Source organism: Anabrus simplex, chromosome 1 (genome assembly GCF_040414725.1).
Source record: "Anabrus simplex isolate iqAnaSimp1 chromosome 1, ASM4041472v1, whole genome shotgun sequence".
Classification (NCBI taxonomy): Eukaryota; Metazoa; Arthropoda; class Insecta; order Orthoptera; family Tettigoniidae; genus Anabrus; species Anabrus simplex.
In genome coordinates this window covers 820,324,212-820,344,304 of record NC_090265.1, presented here as the reverse complement: position 1 = coordinate 820,344,304, position 20,093 = coordinate 820,324,212, and the positions used below count along the sequence as shown (strand labels likewise).

The 20,093-nt window shown below is 46.9% G+C and overlaps 1 protein-coding gene and 2 non-coding genes across 3 annotated transcripts in view; all 3 read right to left on the bottom strand.

The window, feature by feature from the left end:
* The window catches only part of SmydA-1 (SET and MYND domain containing, arthropod-specific, member 1), a 161,084-nt gene that overhangs the window by 35,102 nt on the left and 105,889 nt on the right, over positions 1-20,093 (bottom strand). The window lies entirely within an intron of this gene.
* Positions 9,267-9,350, bottom strand: TRNAL-UAA (transfer RNA leucine (anticodon UAA)). Its single transcript has one exon. It is a non-coding gene; the product is annotated as a tRNA-Leu (tRNA).
* TRNAL-UAA (transfer RNA leucine (anticodon UAA)) lies at positions 14,749-14,832 on the bottom strand. Its single transcript has one exon. It is a non-coding gene; the product is annotated as a tRNA-Leu (tRNA).

Here is a 20,093-nt window from a genome sequence, read left to right as displayed (position 1 = left end):
ATCAGATTTTCCCTAAAGTCATTTTTAAAAGCTCTAAATGCCGTATTTAAAGGGTAGTGGTATATAGAGCAAGCATACGCCTCTTTCTCTCATGTTATCAGGCAATATTGGCTTCAAAGTTCTTTCGGACTACCATTTCAATAATCCCGCTGAATTATATTTACTTTGTAGTGAGCCTAGGCTGTGCATAAGAGGAGACAGAAGTCTGAGGGAGTAACTTGCAGACCAGAGCATTTTTAATACTAGTATGTTTCTTAAAATTTTCAATTGCATTTTTCTAGTTTAAAATATTTTCAGCTCATTCTCAAGTACAAAATGCTCCTTTCCATAGAGTTCTTATCACATTTACCTGATTTTTTTTTGAAAAAGTTTCAGTATGTACAGGAATTAAAAGTAGTTCTGCATTTTATGACCAGCTGAATATTACCTGCATATTTCTGTTCCTAAAATAGCCCCGAACTACAGTTTTTCCTATTTCATGAATAATGAAAAATTGAAAAATTTATAACTCCAACAGTTTATACCTGACAAGAAAACCCGGCTTTATTATTAATTCATGGGTATTTTTGACAAGTCCGTCAAATTGTAACCCGAAAATAATGAAACCTCTGTCGCAAGGAGCATTACCATGCAACATAGTATTCATTCATAACTTTGCAACAAATTAACTAATCAACTTCAAAGTTCTCCGCCTCTGTGGTGTAGTGATTAGTGTGATTAGCTGCCACCCCCGGAGGCCCGGGTTCGATTACCGGCTCTGCCACGAAATTTCAAAAGTGGTACTAGGGCTAGAATGGGGTCCACTCAACCTCGGGAGGTCAACTGAGTAGAGGTGGGTTCGATTCCCACCTCAGCCATCCTGGAAGTGGTTTTCCGTGATTTCCCACTTCTCCTCCAGGCAAATGCCGGGATGGTACCTAACTTAAGACCACGTCCGCTTCCTTCCCTCTTCCTTGTCTATCCCTTCCAATCTTCCCATTTCCCACCAACGCCCCTGTTCAGCATAGCAGGTGAGGCTACATGGGCGAGGTACTGGTCCTCCTACCCAATGTCCCACACTCCAGGACACTGCCATTGAGGCGGCAGAGGTGGGATCCCTCGCAGAGTCCGAGGGCAAAACCAATCCTGGAGTGGAAGCAGATTAAGAAGAAGCAAAAGGACAACTTCAAAGTTCATGTGGTGCTCTATCTTATTACAATATGCTTGTGTTTCAAATTTCGGTATGATAAGTGCTAAATTTCAGAATTTACAAATTTCAGTCATGACTCTCCTTAATTTCAAAGAACTTCGAAATTTATCGAACATTTCCCGTGATAAAGTATTCCAGTACCTAATTCCTCTTTCTATAAATGAACATTGCCCCAATTTGTCCTCTTGAATTGCAATACGGTATCTTATTATGTTCTTTCCTACCTAAGGCCTCCAATGAAGCCTGTTTTTCTACTACTGTCATTCCAAGTCATTTCTAATAATAATAATAATGTTATTTGCTTTACGTCCCACTAACTACTTTTTCGGTCTTCGGGGACGCCGAGGTGCCGGAATTTAGTCCCGCGGGAGTTCTTTTACGTGCCAGTAAATCTACCGACACGAGGCTGACGTATATGAGCACCTTCAAATACCACCGGACTGAGCCAGGATCGAACCTGCCACGTTGGGGTCAGAAAGCCAGCGCCTAAACCGTCTGAGCCACTCAGCCCGGCCAAGTCATTTCTACAATGACAGCTCGGAACATACCGCTTAGTCGAGCAGCTCGTTTCCTTACTCCTAGCCCAAAGTTTACAGTATTTTCGTACTACTGCTCTCTTGTTTCGGAAAACAACTAAAAGAATCGTGCTGCTTTCGCTGGGATATTATTTTTCCAGTTCTCGTATCAAGTAGTCCTGGTGTGGGTTCCATACACTGGAACCTTACACGAATTGGAGTCTTACACACCACTAGACTTGTACACAAATAGTGATCCCGTTTTCTTCCTTTGTAGTCAATCCTAGGACTGGTTGGCTGCAGCCCTCCAGACTTCTCTGTCTTTAGCAAATCTCTTCAGGACTGTGAACTTGTGGCATTCAGTTCTTTTTCATGACCTAACCGAATTTAATCATAGTCTTTCTTTCTTTCTTTCTTTCTTTCTTAATTTGTTTACCCTCCAGGGTTCGTTTTTCCCTCGGACTCAGCGAGGGATCCCACCTCTACCGCCTCAAGGGCAATGTCCTGGAGCGTGAGACATTGGGTCGGGGGATACAACTGGGGAGAATGACCAGTACTTCGCCCAGGCGGCCTCACCTGCTATGCTGAACAGAGGCCTTGGTAGGGGATGGGAAGATTGGAAGGGATAGACAAGGAAGCGGCCTTGGCCTTAAGTTACGTACCATCCCGGCATTTGCCTGGAGGAGAAGTGGGAAACCACGTAAAACCACTTCCAGGATGGCTGAGGTGGGAATCGAACCCACCTCTACTCAGTTGACCTCCTGAGGCTGAGTGGACCCCGTTCCAGCCCTCGTACCACTTTTGAAATTTCGTGTCAGAGCCGGGAGTCGAACCCGGGCCTCCGGGGGTGGCAGCTAATCACGCTAACCACTACACCACAGAGGCAGTATAGTCTTACACCGGTGATTTTTCCTTCCCCTCCACAGCACCTTCAGTAATAGTGTCATGTATAAGGTGCCGAACCCAGAGTCTCACTATTGGTTCTGGCGGTGACTGAACTCCGGTGACGTTGCTTTAAATGCTTAGTTTCGATAAGGGTGGTTTTACAAATACAATTTTAACTGAAGATATAAATTTGTCCACTACTGGAAAATCTGCACAAATTAGACAAGGCAAGTGAAATGTAACAGGTTTTGAAAAATAACCTCAAGAGTTTTACCAGCTTTGATCATGTAACTTGCAGCATCAGATACGAAAAAAAAAAAAAATATACGTTCATGCTGAACTGACCGAGATGAGTTTAATTAACAAGAAACAAAATAATCTACAACTAAAACTTGAAATTAAACACATAACAATAACTCTCAAACAATAAAAAGTTCTTAAATATCAGTCAACGTCACAATAAAGAAATATATAAAAATTCGCTTCACATACACTTAAGAAAATGGAAATTGCAACACCATGAAGGCATTGGTCGTTTGTGTTGATTTTCAAGATATGGAACGATGCCATGTAGGTATGTAAACAAAGTTTCATACCCATTGGATTGTTGCTACAGGTCTCCCCACGTGATTGGTCGCGGAGGAATCAACTCCAGTATACGGACTCTGGTGTAGCGTGGTTGACTTGCAGTCTGTGCAGTGAAGTGTTCCCCGTCAAACATGCCTCGACGACCGAGAAGAGCACGCTATCAACAACTGTCGGCGTTTGAGAGGGTTCGGATAATTGGGCTGTGTGAGGCTGGATTATCGCTAAGGACTGTCGTTGCACGTGATGGCCGACAGGCATCTACGGTACAAGGTGTATGGCAGCAGTGGTCAAATGAAGGTACCCACACTCGTAGACCTGCACAGGCCCAGCGCGACGGACAACTGTGAGAGAGGATCGCCGCATCATTCGGATGGCCCGGATGGAACCCCATGCAACATCAGCGCAAATTCGAGCAGCTGTGGGCACCCCACGTTACACAACAAACAGTTGGTAATCGCCTGTGTGCAGCTGGCTTACGAGCCCGTGTCCCTGCAGAAGGTGTTCCATTGACCCCACAACAGCGACGTGTAAGGCTGGCCTGGTGTCGAGAAAGATCGACGTGGGTCGAAGAATGGCAGAGGGTCGTCTTTACTGATGAATCGCGCTTCTGACTTGCCCGCAGTGATCGCCGGAATCGTGTGCGCCGACGTACCGGGGAGACGGGCCGCCCAGATCTTATTGTCGAGAGGCACACAGGGCCAACACCAAGCATTATGGTCTGGAGAGCTATTGGCTTTAATGTGAAATCACAATTAGTGCTTGTTGAGGGCACTATGACTGTTCGACAGTACGTTGATAGGGTACTCAATCCAGTGGTTGTCCCTATGATGGCGAACATTGCTAATGGGATGTTTCAGCAGGACAATGCCCGCATCTCCAGAGAAGCTCTCCACGACATCACAACCTTAGAATGGCCCGCCAGATCCCCGAATCTCAGTCCTATTGAGCATGTGTGGGACATGATGGGTCGACAACTGACCAACCGTCCTCAGCCACCCACAACTCTGCAGTGCAGTGCAGCAAGCATGGGCCACAATTCCTCAGGAAGCGATCCAGGGCCTTATTGACTCCATGCCTCTACGAATTCATCAATGTATTGCAGCTCGTGGTGGGCACATCCTGTATTGATTGTTGTCCAAACTTGCGATCAGAGGGACCTGAAAATGTAATCATCGAATCACAACCGAACACTCGTCCTGCATGTTCAATTGCAGCAATGTAGCACCACTCCTTCTGGGTGTTGCAATTGCCATTTTCTTCAGTGTATAATTAACAGGTAAGTACAGTAAGTAAACTGGTGTCCTCATCCTGAGGTGGTGCACTTCTCTTCAGGCACACCCCTAATTGAGGTGAGCTGCATGTACCATTTCAACCACATACCAGCCCACCTGCCATACTTAAATTTCTGGCAGAACCGTAGGCGGACCTATTAGTTGCCGTCCTCGAAGGCGAGAGTTCGATTCCCGGTACTGTCAAAAATTTAAGAATGGCAGGAGGGCTGGTGTGTGGTTGAAATGGTACGTGCGGCTCACCTCCATTGGGGATGTGCCTGAAAAGAGCTGCGCCACCTCGGGATGAGGACACGAGTTTACTTATTAACAGGTAATAAAATACCTCAAAGTAAATAATAAATAACGTGCCCGGGCAGCGCTGGGTAATATACCTAGTTATGTATAACGCAAGAAAACATAAAGGTCAAATAATACTGCCCTCCGGGACCCCCCACTTTCTCATTACAGGATCAGATAACACGTCACCTACTCTAATTCTCTGAGTTCTATTTTCTAGAAATTTAGCTACGCATTCATCTACTCTTTTGTCTAGTCCAATAGCCCTCATTTTCGTCAGTAATCTCCCATAATCTACCCTTGCAGAGGCCTCGATAGGTCAATAGCAACATAGTCCATTTGACCTCCTGAATCTAAAATATCTGCAATGTCTTGCTGGAATTCTACAAGATCGCTTTCACTGGAATAACCTTTCCTAAACCCGATCTGCCTTCTTTCAAACCAGTTAGTAATTTCGCTCTGCTATGCTGCACAGGAGCCTTGTGGATGATGGGAAGATTGGAAGGGATTGGCAAGCTAGAGGGAAGAAAGCGGCAGTAGTGGAGCAACAGCGGTTCTAAAACAATGGGTGCCAATCAACATTTTCCCACGAGGTCATTGACCCGTAGTAGTGTACCAGTGCGGGTTCAGGCCCGAGGTCACTGACCCCTACTTGAGTAGAAGTGAAATGTCGATTCACGGATTTTGCATGCCTCACCTCACAGTCGCCATCTTGGAGGGGCCCAACCTCACTTTTACGGCTAGTGCCCTTCCCGACACCATCTTGAGTAGTAGGACAATGGGGATTCGCATAAGAGTGCACGCCTAACTCATGGAGGGGAATAACTACACAGAGCCTAGTTTTATGGTCAGATGCTCTTCCCGAAGCCATTTTGGAGGGGCCTATCTAAACAGGGCTCAGTTTTTACGGTCTGACGATCTTCCCGTCGCCATCTTGAGTAGTAGAGCAATGGGGATTCACGGACATTTTTGGACGCCAATTGAGTAGTAGGACAATGGGGATTCGCATAAGAGATCACGCCTAAACTCATGGAGGGGCCTAACTACACAGGGCTCTGTTTCACGGTCAGATGTTCTTCCCGAATCCATTTTGGAGGGCCTATCTAAACAGGGCTGCGTTTTTAAGGTCAGATGACCTTCGCGTCGCCATTTTGGTCCTCCCACCAGAGGGGGCACATATGGCATAACCTAGTTTTACGGGCATATGCCCCTCCAGCCGCCATTTTGGAGGAGCCTAACTAAACAGTCGCCATCTTGGGCTCAGTTTTACGGACAGATGCTCTTCCCGACGCCATCTTGGAAGGGCCTAACTACACAGGGCTTATAGGCCCAGTTTTACGGTCACATATCCCTACCGCCGCCATTTCGGATGGGTCTAACTACACAGTCGCCATCTTGAGCCCAGTTTTACGGTCAGATGCCCCTCCGGTTGTCATTTTGGAGGGGACTAACTACACAGTCGCCATCTGTGATTTTCAAAGAGGTCAACTCAACGTTTTACGTCTCTATCCGACAGACTACTTAGTTGTGCACAAGGCTAAGATGTGGCCAAGGCTAACTACACACACTGCAATTTTCATATGTTGTTCACTTCCCGGCATGCACTGCAACACAACCAATAAATGAGCATGCACACATGTCGTAAAAACTGTTTAAATATTTCTTCACTATGCTCCTTGTCGATAATTTCGCACGTTGATGGTAGATACGCAACCATTTCCTCTTTTCACAACCCTTTAAGGAAACAAGATCTTCTCTTGACAAATGAGCGTTCATGATCAAAGATAGAAAGCGATAAGGTATTCCTCTTTCTTCCCACTGCAGACATATTTTTTTCTATCCATTGTGTCTGCTTTTTGTCTTCATCTGTTTCTTGTCATGGTGGGATAAAGCGTTCCACTCTCTGTCACACTATCTCAGAGACTAAAGAAAAATTCACACATACCATCTATAAAGGCTTGGATTTACCAGAGAGTAACTTTGACAACGAACAAGTCTAAACATGCATAACCATGTCGACGTAATCGCTGCATGTTAAAACAGAATTATCTTAGTATGGAACGTGCTCAGTACCGTCGGAGACAGTCTGTCGGATGGAGACGTAAAGCCTTGAGCATAGTAAAACTGGGTCAGACCCCACCAAAATAGTGTCTGTGAGGACAGGCTCCTTAAAATAGCGTCTGTGTGGCTAGGCTTGCTGTCGTACGAAAGGATGTGACTGTGACGTCACGTTATTTGTCCGCCGGATGGAGTCGTAAAGCCATGAACAGTCCACTCGATGACGCAGGTAATAATAACTTCGTGTGGCTATTTCTAGCCGAGTGCAGCCCTTGTAAGACAGACCCTCCGATGAGGGTGGGCGGCATCTGCCATGTGTTGGTAACTGCGTGTTATTGTGGTGGAGGATAGTGTTATGTGTGGTGTGTGAGTGATGACGCAGGTGCACAACTAAGTAGTCTGTCGGATGGAGGCGTAAAGCCTTGAGCTGACCTCTTTTAAAATCACAGATGGAGACTGTAGTTAAACCCCTCCATGATGACGTCGAGAGGGCATCTGTTCGTAAAAATGGGCCCAAGGTGGCGACTGTGTAGTTAGGCCCCTCCAAAATGGCGGCCGGAAGGGCATCTGTCCGAAAAACTAGCTTAGGCCATATGTGCCCCCTCTGGTGGAAGGATCAAAATGGCGACGGGAAGGTCATCTGACCGTAAAAACTGAGCTTGTGTCGTCAGGCTCCTCCAAAATGGCTTCGGGAAGAGCATCTGACGATAAAACTAGGCTCTGTGTAGTTATTCCCCTCCATGAGGTTAGGCGTGCTCTCTTATGCGAATCCCCATTGCCCTACTACGCAAATTGGCGTCGGGAAGGGCATCTGACCGTGAAAGTGAGGTTAGGCCCCTCCATGAGGTTAGGCTTGCTCTCTTACGCAAATCCACATTGCCCTATTACTCAAGATGGCATCGTGAGAATCCTCAATGCCCTACTACTCAAGATGGCGTAGAGAAGGGCATCTACCGGGCGAGTTGGCCGTGCGCGTAAAGGCGCGCGGCTGTGAGCTTGCATCCGGGAGATAGTAGGTTCGAATCCCACTATCGGCAGCCCTGAATATGGTTTTCCGTGGTTTCCCATTTTCACACCAGGCAAATGCTGGGGCTGTACCTTAATTAAGGCCACGGCCGCTTCCTTCCAACTCCTAGGCCTTTCCTATCCCATCGTCGCCATAAGACCTATCTGTGTCGGTGCGACGTAAAGCCCCTAGCAAAAAAAGAAGGGCATCTAGCCGTAAAAGTGAGGTTAGGCCCCTCCAGGATGGCGACTGTTGGCGTCGATAAGGGCATCTGGCCGTAATAGTGAGGTTAGGCCCTCTCCAATATAGCGACTGTGAGGTTAGGCATGCTCTCTTATGAAAAATCTGCGAATCGACATTCTACTACTACTCAACTAGGAGTCGATGACCTCGGGTCAGAAACCGCATAGGTACACTACTAGGGGTCAATGACCTGTTTTGAAAATGCTGATTCAGCACCCATTGTCTTAGAACTGCTGTTGCTTCACTACTAGCGGCCGTGGCCTTAAGTTAGGTACCATCCCGGCATTTTGCACGGAAGAGAAGTGGGAAACTGGTAAACAACTTCAAGGATGGTTGAGGTGGGAATCGAACTACTACTACTGCCCCCCCCCCTATTCAGCTGACCACCCGGGGCTGAGTGGACCCCGTCCCAGCCCTCGTACCACTTTTTAAATTTCGCGGCAGAGCCGGGAATCGAACCGGAGGGGGTGGAAGCTAATCACACTATAACCATTTCACCACAGAAGCGGGCACTTTTACATTCAACTACGACAAAAATAGATTCTTAATCACTTACACCATACATCACTTCAGTTTCTCTATAGAGCTCATCTGGTTTTATCAACACCTCGTCCAGAATATTTTTCCCTCTAGTTTCTTCCATCACTTTCTGATTTAGCTGTCTTTCCCATTTTAAAGTATTCACCATTTGTTGGTCATGCTCTCTGTCGTTCGCATTCCCTTTCCAGTTAACATTTGGTGACTTCTGATCGCCCGCTACAATAACGTTCCTTTCTGTGTCGTTCCCCACAGAGCTGATTATCTTTATCAAATATTTAGAGGGCGGTTGCTTAGTTGTAATTCCTCTTAAAACAATAATCACTACCACCACTCTTATAATATAATTCCGCATCAGCGTCAGAGTCAGCCTTGCCAGGTCTGTACAACCCAAAAAATATCAAGTTGTCTATTAACTACACAGATAAACCTTATCTATAAAATTTCATGTTCCTCATCCTTAACTTTTTCGTAGTTTATAAATTATTCTTTCACCAGTATGAATACCCGCCCTCCTATCGTTCCTAACCTGTCTCTACGATAAACACTCCAGTTTCGTGAGAAAATTTCCGCTAAAGAATCGCCTCACTGCTATTGAAGACATTATTAAAGTTCATGTCGTATCTAGGAGAATTCGCCTTACTTTCTATGAATATATATCTCACTATTAAAATGTTTGCCAGGTGTGGGGTTCGAACCCACGCTCCCAATTGGGAACCAGAACTTAAGTCTGGCGCCTTAGACCGCTCGGCCAACCTGACGACGGCAACGTTGCTTCGTAGTGGCGTTAAAGCAACATGGATGAAATTGCGACAGTTTAGTGAGTCTTCTGTATTTGGCGGATGCCTAAATATCTCAATGTGAAAATCTGCAGCTCCGTTTTTAACCCGGATGCCCACTATCGAAAGGAATGCTGGTCAGCGACATCGGAATACGAAGATCTCTACTGAATGGAAATTCGAATGGCTCGTTAGGACTCGTGGGTTCACAACATGGGATCTCGTGAGGAACGAAAGTTTTTTTCATGTTTTCATTCCCCACCCTGAAGGGGTGGGGCGGGCCACCTGGAGAGTAACACCCTCCCTCTGGCCGGGAGCTTGGGCGGGGTTGAGGAGATTTGATAGAAGAAGGAGATGGGAAAGGAGATGCGTAATATTAAAGAGTGTTGAGAAAAGGGGCCTCTTGGCTAAGGGGGGTGTAGTGAGTTGGGAAATTTTATTGCCAATAATAGTTACAGATTTACAATTTCGGTTGCGACATGTTACAAAGATTTTTCATTGAATTATAAGCAGGTAGAGAAGCATGATGGGGTAAAGGGAGGATGCAAAGGCTGTAGGACTAGTGAGGGGTGTGTGCGAGGTGTGAAGGAATGGGCGAGGTTGTGGAAGATACAAGAGAAGTGGTGCAGTGAAAGGAGCAATATATGGAGGGGGTTAATTAGGGGCGGTGGTGTAGGAGAGAAATCGGGTGGAGGCGGATAAAAACGGATTTGTGGACTCGGTGGAAGGAAAGGTGGAGCTGGCCGGGGACGGCGACGAGATGTGGGAGGTCGGGTAGAAGGTTGGAGAGGAGTACGAGATGGTTCAGTCTGATGATGGCGGCCTTTGAGATGAATTCCGTTGGCGATGAGGTATTGGGTGGTGTCCGGAGTCGTTAGACGAAGTCGAACGAGGTGTGTAGGTCCTTAGGCATTGAAGATCCGGGTTGCTCGGCGCACTGGTGTTTCGGTCTGACGGGGGCTTGGAGGATGGTATCTGTGGATAAGAACGGATCCACTCCTCGGATGACGCAGGTGCAATCTAGCGATGATGATGGCGTCGTGTCGGTGGCAGTTTCAGATACTAGTTGTTGATTGGATGGGGAAGGAGTGGGGACAGTAGTTATCATTATAGGGGTGGGATGGGAAGTAACCGAGGTGTTGATAGAGTTGGTGATGGGGTTGTGAACAGAGGAGGTGGTGGTGGTGGTGGTGGTAATAATGGTGGCGGTTGTAGAAGTGACGCAGAGAGAGGACAAGGGTTGTGGCGGGGGTATGTAGGGAGGTGGTGTAGAAGCAGCAGATGCAGGAAGATCAGTCGAATAGTCCGGTAGTTGGTCGAGAACTTGGCGAGGAGTGGGTTCCACGCGATGAAGACCGCTGCGAATGTGGGCATCAGTGGCGAGACGATGGTCACGGTCGGTCGGAGAGGTGAGAAATAGAAGGACGTCTGGTGCAGGTACGGAGCCTTCGTAGAGTCCGGTTGCGCTGTACACTCCCGTTTTGCAGAGGTCACAGAGGATGGTTTCTTCCGAGATGGAGTGGGGGACGTCCAAGACAACACGGGTGAACATTGTCTATAGCCGACTTCCAAATTGGCGTCTGGCCGATATGCTTGTTGGGTCGGCTGGGTGCGTTGGTAGAGGTACGGCGTCACCCGGCCGAATCAAAAATAATGAGAATCCGTGTGTGATCGGGAACGACAGTGTCCGAAGAAGACCGAATGCTGGTTCCATTGCAGAGACGATGAGGGAGGCAAGGCTGAGACGGTGCAGGAACCAGTGGCGAAGCGTCCTAGTATCTACTGTTACCACTGGTAACAGTCTGAAAATATAAAATTCTAGTATTCATTAATATTTAATATATTTATTTCTTCGTTGGACGTGTCACGAGAACTCTGTTGCAGTAGATAGCCACCGTCAAAGCTGAGAGAGAGAGAGAGACTGTTTGTTACCAACTCCAGGCAGTGGTTACGCGTTGAATCTCTTCTGACAGCTAGGCGAGTATTACTGCGCCCGCGCCAAGCAAAACCCCTCACCCCCCGACACTGAGATGTATCCTACTACGTTCTCCGGTCCTGTTACCACAATGGAAGTGGTAACGAATTACTAAAATGTTGGTGATGAACAGTTTTGTTCATTCTTTCCGCTGTGCGCAACAGTGCATTGTTATAATTTGTGTTAATTATTGTTTTCTATTATAATACGACGTGACTTTTCTCGCTAAAGTGTGAGTTTACATTTAATTTCTTAGGTATGGTACTGCACAACTTATTAAACGTTAAAACGAGTGCTGTCACTTCCACCTCGAAAATAAGTGAGTTGTGGGTCCATAATGCTCATGTATAATAGAAAGTTTAATGAACACACCAATTACGTTAAGAACCTTTGGAGCGGACGAATTGGCCGTGCGGTTAGGGCCGCGCAGCTGCGAGCTTGCATCCGGGAGTTACCGGTAGTGGGTTTGAACCCCACTGTCGGCAATCCTGAAGATGGTTTTCCGCGGTTTCACATTTTCACACCAGGAACCTTAATTAGGGCCACGGTAGATTCCTTCCCACTCCTAGCCCTTTCCTATCCCATCATCGCCATAAAAACTATTTGTATCGGTGCGACGTAAATCAACTAGCAAAAAAGAACCTTTAAATTTAAAAAGCATAATTGAAAAAGTTAGGTCCGCCTCTGCGGTGTAGTGGGTAGTGTGATTAGCTGTCACCCCCGGAGGCCCGGGTTCGATTCCCGGCCCTACCACGAAATTTCGGAAAGTGGTACGAGAGCTTGAACGGGGTCCACTCAGCTTCGAGAGGTCAACTGAGTAGAGATGGGTTCGATTCCCACCTCAGCCATCCTGAAAGTGGTTTTCTGTGGGTTTCCCACTTCTCCTCCAGGCAAATGCCAGGATGGTACCTTATTTAAGGCCACGCCGCTTCCTTCCCTCTTCCTTGCCTATCCCTTCCAATCTTCCCATCTCCCCCCAAGGCCCCTATTCAGGATAGCAGGTGAGGCCGCCTGGGCTAGGTACTGGTCATCCTTCCCAGTTGTATCCCCTACCAGTGTCTGAAGCTCCAGGACACTGCCCTTGAGGCGGTAAAGGTGGGATCCCTCGCAGAGTCCGAGGGAAATCCGACCCTGGAGGATAAACAGATAAAGAAGAAGAAGAAGAAGAAGAAGTTAGACCCACGCCTTGATTTAAAAATTTAGTCAAGGAATCGAAAAGAACAGTACGATATTTTCATGACTCGTGGTACAGAGATCTGCAATGGTTACGTGATGGAAACATTGATCGTTCTGCTCTTTCTTTCTCCAAACATCTTGCAGTGTTACAAGAATTTCAGTGTGGTGAAAACTTACCTCGTGTAGTAGTACTAGTATGGAAAATTAAATGGCTTTTAGTGCCGGAAGTGTCCGAGGACATGTTCGGCTCGATAGGTGCAGGTCTTTCGATTTGACAGCCGTAGGCGACCTGCGCGTCGATATGAGGATGAAATGATGATGAAGACGACACGTACACCCAGCCCCCGTGTCAGCGGGAATCGAACCGGTGACTCTTGTGACCAAAGGCCAGCACGCTAACCATTTAGCCATGGAGCTGGACACTAGTATGGAGATGAAGTACTACGCCTTAGTGCAGGAGAATTGACATCATGGACCAAATTTCGACTGCATAAAACTTAAAAGAGAATTTTCTGTCCTATACACGAAATCAGGCCTTTTGAGAAATAGTACATAGGCCTACGACCTCTACTACCCACTTTCAAGTTATGTTATCTTATACAGAAGTAAATTAGTAACCCTACCACTGTTATGAAGTGGCATCTGTACTACTAATAAACAAACTGCGGAACGAGCGACAATATACTCTCAAGGAGGAGTGTGGTAACACTTTTCAAAACGTCACGCGTTGCCATTGGCAGGAACGTGGTGTTGGAGATTCACCGAGTCACTTGACAGCACCATAGAACTAACCAGCCCCCAGTGGATATTTACCTCGCGGACGGCAAAAGATGCGGTAGGTGGACGGCATAAATGAAGACAAGAAGAAGGTCGGTGTCTCATCCCAAGGATACCATGAACTACCAAGAAATAGCGATGACATTGCAAGTTTGGAGACCATGCAATCAGGCGAGATAACGGCAGGAAAATGTGTCATACCAAAATTGTCGGACTGCTTGGAATGAGAGTTGGTATTTTAGTAATTATTGTAATATTCCTGAATAAAAGGAAGCGGAGGTTAGAGGGAGCTCTTAGCAGCTTGGTTACAAATCATTACAATATTTCTAAAGTGGTGGGGGTTACAGGGATCACTTAGGAATTTAACTACAAATGATTACAAAATTCCTAAGTAAAAGGGGGTAGGTGATAAAGGGAACACTTGGGAGTTAAAACGGGCCGGGGTTACAGAAAGCTCGTAGGTGCTCAGTTACAGATCATTACAATATTTCTAAATCGTTACAAAATTCCTAAGGTGGCGGAGGTTAGAGGGAGCTCCTAGGAGCTTAGCTACAGCTCGTAACAATATTTCTAAAGGGATGGCGGTTAGAGAGAGCTCTTAGGCGCTTAGCTACAAATCTTTACAATATTCCTAAGTGAAAGGGGGTGGGGGTTAAAGAGAGTTTTTAGGAGTTTAGCTACAAATGATTATACTATTCTTAAGGAAGCATTTCTAAGGGGGCGGGGGTTATAGATATCTCTAAGGAGCTTAGCTACAAATCATTACAATATTTCTTAGGGGGCAGGGTTTAGAGGGAGCTCTTAGGAGCTTTGCTACAGATTATAATAGTTAAAACGGGCCGGGGTTAGAGACAGCTCTTAGGTGCTTAGTTACAGATCATTACAACATTTCTAAACGGGCCGGGGTTAGAGAGAGCTCTTAGGAGTTTAGCTAGAGATCGTAACAATATTTCAAAAGGGGTGGCGGTTATAGAGAGCTGTTATGAGTTTAGCTACAAGTCATTACAACGTTGCTAGTTGGTAGGGGGAGCGTTAGAGGGACTTCTTAGGAGCTTACAGTAGCTACAGATCATTGCGGTATTTCTAAGGGGACAGCGGTTAGGGAGAGAGTGCTCTTAGGAACTTAGCTACAGATCATTCTGATCACCCGCTACAATAACTTTGGTTTCTGTGTCGTTCCCCACGTAGCTGATTATCTTATAAAATAATTCCGCATCAGAGTCAGCGTCAGCCTTGCCAGCTCGGTACACCCAAAAAGAATATCAAGTTGCCTATTATCCACAAAGATAAATCTTGCACTTAAAATTTCATGTTCTTCATCCTTTTCGTAGCTTAGGAATTCTTCTTTCATTCCCCCTCCTATCGCTCGTAACCTAATTCTAGCAAAATTACTCCAGAACCGTGAGAAAATTTCCGCTTTATCTCACGGCATTAAGCTCAATATTAGAAGTTTGCCAGGTGTGGGGTTCGAACCCACGCTCCCAACTGGGAACCAGAACTTAAGTCTGGCGCCTTAGACCGCTCGGCCAACCTGACGACACCAATTTTGCTTCTTAGCAGCGTAAAAAATGTCGACAGGTTAGCGACTCCTCTGTGATTGGCAGATGCTTAAACACCTGAAGGCGAAAATCTGCAGGGCCGTTTTTCGCCAGGTTGCCCACTAAGAGTATTGCGGACGGAACGGTGCGGAAAAAAAAATATATATATATATATATATATATATATATATATATATATATATATATATTAAGAATATTAAGAGAGGGACTACATTTTTGAAGAAATAAATAAAAAAGAATCCCAGTTACGTGGGTGTGTTCGTCTTCGAACAACACGTTTCAGCGTTATTTTTGTTCAAAGAATATTTTTCTTATTGTTTTGACGACGTTGAAAATAGCGCTGAATTACTTTCACGCAGGTATAAAATACCGAATTAAATGAAATGAAATGGCGTATGGCTTTTAGTGCCGGGTGTGTCCGAGGATATGTTCGGCTCGCCAGGTGCAGGTCTTTCGATTTGACACCCGCAGGCGACCTGTGCGTCATGATGAGGTCCCGTGCCAGAGAAATTAATCAATGATGGTTCAAATTCCCGACCCTGCCGGGAATCGAACCCGGGACCCCTGTGACCAAAGGCCAGCACGCTAACCATTTAGCCATGGAGACGGACAATAACGACTGAGTTCACATTGTATCAAAATATCTTTCTTCTTATTTATCTGTTTACCCTCCAGGGTCATTTTTTCCCTCCGACTCAGCGAGGGATCCTACCTCTACCGCGTCAAGGGCAGTGTCCTGGAGCTTCAGACTCCGGGTCGGGGGATACAACTGGGGAGGATGAATAGTACCTCACCCAGGCGGCCTCACCTGCTATGCTGAACAGGGGCCTTGCGGGAGGATGGGAAGATTGGAAGGGATAGATAAGGAAGACGCAAGGAAGCGGCCGTGGCCTTCAGTTAGGTACCATCCTGGCATTTGCCTAAAGAAGTGGACACAGTTCCAGCCCTCGCACCACTTTTCAAATTTCGTAGCAGAGGCGGGAAACTAACCCGGGCCGCCGAGGGTGGCAGCGAATCACACCAACCACTACACCACAGTGGCGGACTCAAAATCTTCTATCAAAATTTATATATCTTCGACACTGACCGATTCTTTCTTTCTTAATCTGCTTACCCTCCAAGGTTGGTTTTCCCTCGGACTCAGCGAGGTATCCCACCTCCACCGCCTCAAGGAGCGTCAGACATTGGGTCGGGGATACAACTGGGGAGTATGACCAGTGCCTCAACCAGGCAGCCTCACCTGCTATGAACAGGGGTCTTGCAGAGGGATGGGAAGATTGGAGGGGATAGACGAGGAAGAGGGAAGGAAGCGGCCGTGTCCTTAAGTTAGGTACCATCCCGGCATTTTCCTGGAGGAGAAGTGGGAAACCACGGAAATCCACTTGTAGGATGGCTGAGGTGGGAATCGAACCCACCTCTACTCAGTTGACCCCTCGAGCCTGAGTGGACCCCGTTCCAGCCCTCGTACCAATTTTCAAATTTCGTGGCAGAACTGGGAATCGAACCCTGGCAGCTAATCACGCTAACCATACACCAGAGACACTGACCGATTACCACATCAAATTCCACGATTTAAGAATGACCACGGTGTCCCTCATCTCATTTGACTCCGGGAGATAGTAGGTACGAATCCCACTATCGGCAGCCCTGAAAATGGTTTTCCGTGGTTTCCCATTTTCACACCAGACAAATGCTGGGGCTGTACCTTAATTACGGCCACGGCCGCTTCCTTCCAACTCCTAAGCCTTTCCTATCCCATCGTCGCCATAAGACCTATCTGTGTCGGTGCGACGTAAAGCCCCTAGCAAAAATCTCATTTGACGGTACCGCGGCGCATAACTTACGAACAACCTATTCTACTTATCAATAATATAAAAATAATAAAAACGATTTATCAGTAAGCGATTTTTTCTAATATTTCTCCAGTGAGAGTACATGCCGCCGCCTCTGTGGTGTAGTGGTTAGCATGATTAGCTGCCACCCCCGAAGGTCCGGGTTCGATTCCAGGCTCAGCCACGAAATTTGAAAAGTGGTACGAGGGTTGGAACGGGGTCTACTCAGCCTCGGGAGGTCAACTGAGTAGAGGTGGGTTCGATTCCCACCTAAGCCATCCTCGAAGTGGTTTTTCGTGGTTTCCCACTTCACCTCCAAGCGAATGCCGGGATGGTACCTAACTTAAGGCCACGGCCGCTTCCTTCCCTCATCCTTGCCTATCCCTTCCAATCATCCCATCCCCCTACAAGGCCCCTGTTCACCATGTAACCGTCCAGGCTTCTCCAGCCCTACTAATTTAATATAATATCATTTTACGCGATATCATTTGATATCAAGTTTATCCGCCATCGGCAATTATTCCTAATAACATATTTATTCAACGTCAATCATTTGTAATCAAGGCCTTTTGGAATCATATTGCATATACACTGACTGACAGAGCAAATACAACACCAAGAAGGAGTGGTCAGAACTTTATGCCTATTGCAGGGTAGACTGACGTCACTGAGGTATGCTCATGATGTGAAATGCGCCGCTGTGCTGCGCACTTAGCGAATGATAAATGGGACACGGCGTTGGCGAATGGCCCACTTCGTACCGTGATTTCTCAGCCGACAGTCATTGTAGAACGTGTTGTCGTGTGCCACAGGACACGTGTATGTCTAAGAATGCCAGGCCGCCGTCAACGGAGGCATTTCCAGCAGACAGACGACTTTACGAGGGGTATGGTGATCGGGCTGAGAAGGGCAGGTTGGTCGCTTCGTCAAATCGCAGCCGATACCCATAGGGATGTGTCCACGGTGCAGCGCCTGTGGCGAAGATGGTTGGCGCAGGGACATGTGGCACGTGCGAGGGGTCCAGGCGCAGCCCGAGTGACGTCAGCACTCGAGGATCGGCGCATCCGCCGCCAAGCGGTGGCAGCCCCGCACGCCACGTCAACCGCCATTCTTTAGCATGTGCAAGACACCCTGGCTGTTCCAATATCGACCAGAACAATTTCCCGTCGATTGGTTGAAGGAGGCCTGCACTCCCGGCGTCCGCTCAGAAGACTACCATTGACTCCACAGCATAGACGTGCACGCCTGGCATGGTGCCGGGCTAGAGTGACTTGGATGAGGGAATGGCGGAACGTCGTGTTCTCCGATGAGTCACGCTTCTGTTCTGTCAGTGATAGTCACCGCAGACGAGTGTGGCGTCGGCGTGGAGAAAGGTCAAATCCGGCAGTAACTGTGGAGCGCCCTACCGCTAGACAACGCGGCATCATGGTTTGGGGCGCTATTGCGTATGATTCCACGTCACCTCTAGTGCGTATTCAAGGCACGTTAAATGCCCACGCTACGTGCAGCATGTGCTGCGGCCGGTGGCACTCCCGTACCTTCAGGGGCTGCCCAATGCTCTGTTTCAGCAGGATAATGCCCGCCCACACACTGCTCGCATCTCCCAACAGGCTCTACGAGGTGTACAGATACTTCCGTGGCCAGCGTACTCTCCGGATCTCTCACCAATCGAACACGTGTGGGATCTCATTGGACGCCGTTTGCAAACTCTGCCCCAGCTTCGTACGGACGACCAACTGTGGCAAATGGTTGACAGAGAATGGAGAACCATCCCTCAGGACACCATCCGCACTCTTATTGACTCTGTACCTCGACGTGTTTCTGCGTGCATCGCCGCTCGCGGTGGTCCTACATCCTACTGAGTCGATGCCGTGCGCATTGTTAACCTGCATATCGGTTTGAAATAAACATCAATTATTCTTCCGTGCCGACTCTGTTTTTCCCCAACTTTCATCCCTTTCGAACCACTCCTCCTTGGTGTTGCATTTGCTCTGTCAGTCAGTGTATGATAACATCGTTTTATTATTTAAATTATTATATTATTTAGGATAGGAATTCATTATGTTGTAAATACGGTCAATATGTTGAGACAGTTGTTTTCATTTCATCTCATATTTGTGTATACGGAAAGTTATTCTTAAAGCTGGGATTTTGCGGGAACCATGGGTTTAGCGAAGGCAGTAAACAGCGACCCGCGCGCGAGGCTTGCAAGCTGGTCAGAGCACATCATCGCCACGCCTACTGGACTCGACAAGAAAGAAGAGAAGGGGAGATGATAATGCGATCTACGAATCAGATGTTTCGTTATATAGAGATCTGAGATTCAGCTGTTACCTAGAGTGGGGGAGCCTGGTGATATTATCAAGTGCGGAGGGAGATACTTACGGATACTCCATCACTACTACTTCTACTGTGAACATCTACTTTGAACGACGTGATTTGATTTTTGAAACAGTGTGTGGTCGCTCCGCGACATAGTTATTTTTGTACAATGTGTTGTCGCTTCGATACAGTACTTAGGTGCGGTAATGTTATCGGATCTGCGTGAGACGAAACGAGCTTACGGCTTGTGTTATTTTCAGTAAATCTTCTGGACGAAGAACTATGTTTAGTTCAAGTCCATGGAATTTGGTATAAGTCTGTACCGTATAAATAGTATAGCTCAGTTGGATTGAGATTTCTACTAATATGGAAAAATTCATATCTCTGAATTTTCTCCTCATACGATCAACGCTGGTCAGTTTTTACAAGTATAGGGCCAATGTCTAATTTAAAGACTAGGCAAGTAGGGAGTGCTAGTCCAGATAGCCCGTACCATATCAGAGAAGGAAGGAAGGATGTCCATGGAGCAAATTCTACATCGAGAAGAGAACGAGTAACCACGGAAAACAGATGACTTCAACGGAAGCTGCAATTGGTGAGCTTCAATTAGATAAAGCAAGCAATTAGTATATTCAGTAAAGTAAATTCTAAATTCCTCCACGCTTTAAGGGAACTTTTCCGATTCATCTCATTTTGTTTTGTATAATAAATTCATTTGTATTTTATATTGCGTTAATTTTCTTTCTTAAGCGATACTTAATGGTTAATTATTTAAAATCCTACCCCTGTGATTTAAGTATAAGTCTCTATCATCATCATCATCATCATCATCATCATCTGTTTACCCTCCAGGTTCGGTTTTTCCCTCGGACTTAGCGAGGGATCCCACCTCTACCGCCTCAAGGGCAGTGTCCTGGAGCTTCAGACTCTTGGTCGAGAGATACAACTGGGGAGTATGACCAGTACCTCGCCCAGGCGGCCTCACCTGCTATGCTGAACAGGGGGCTTGCGGAGGGATGGGAAGATTGGAAGGGATAGGCAAGGAAGAGGGAAGGAATCGGCCGTGGCCTTAAGTTAGGTACCA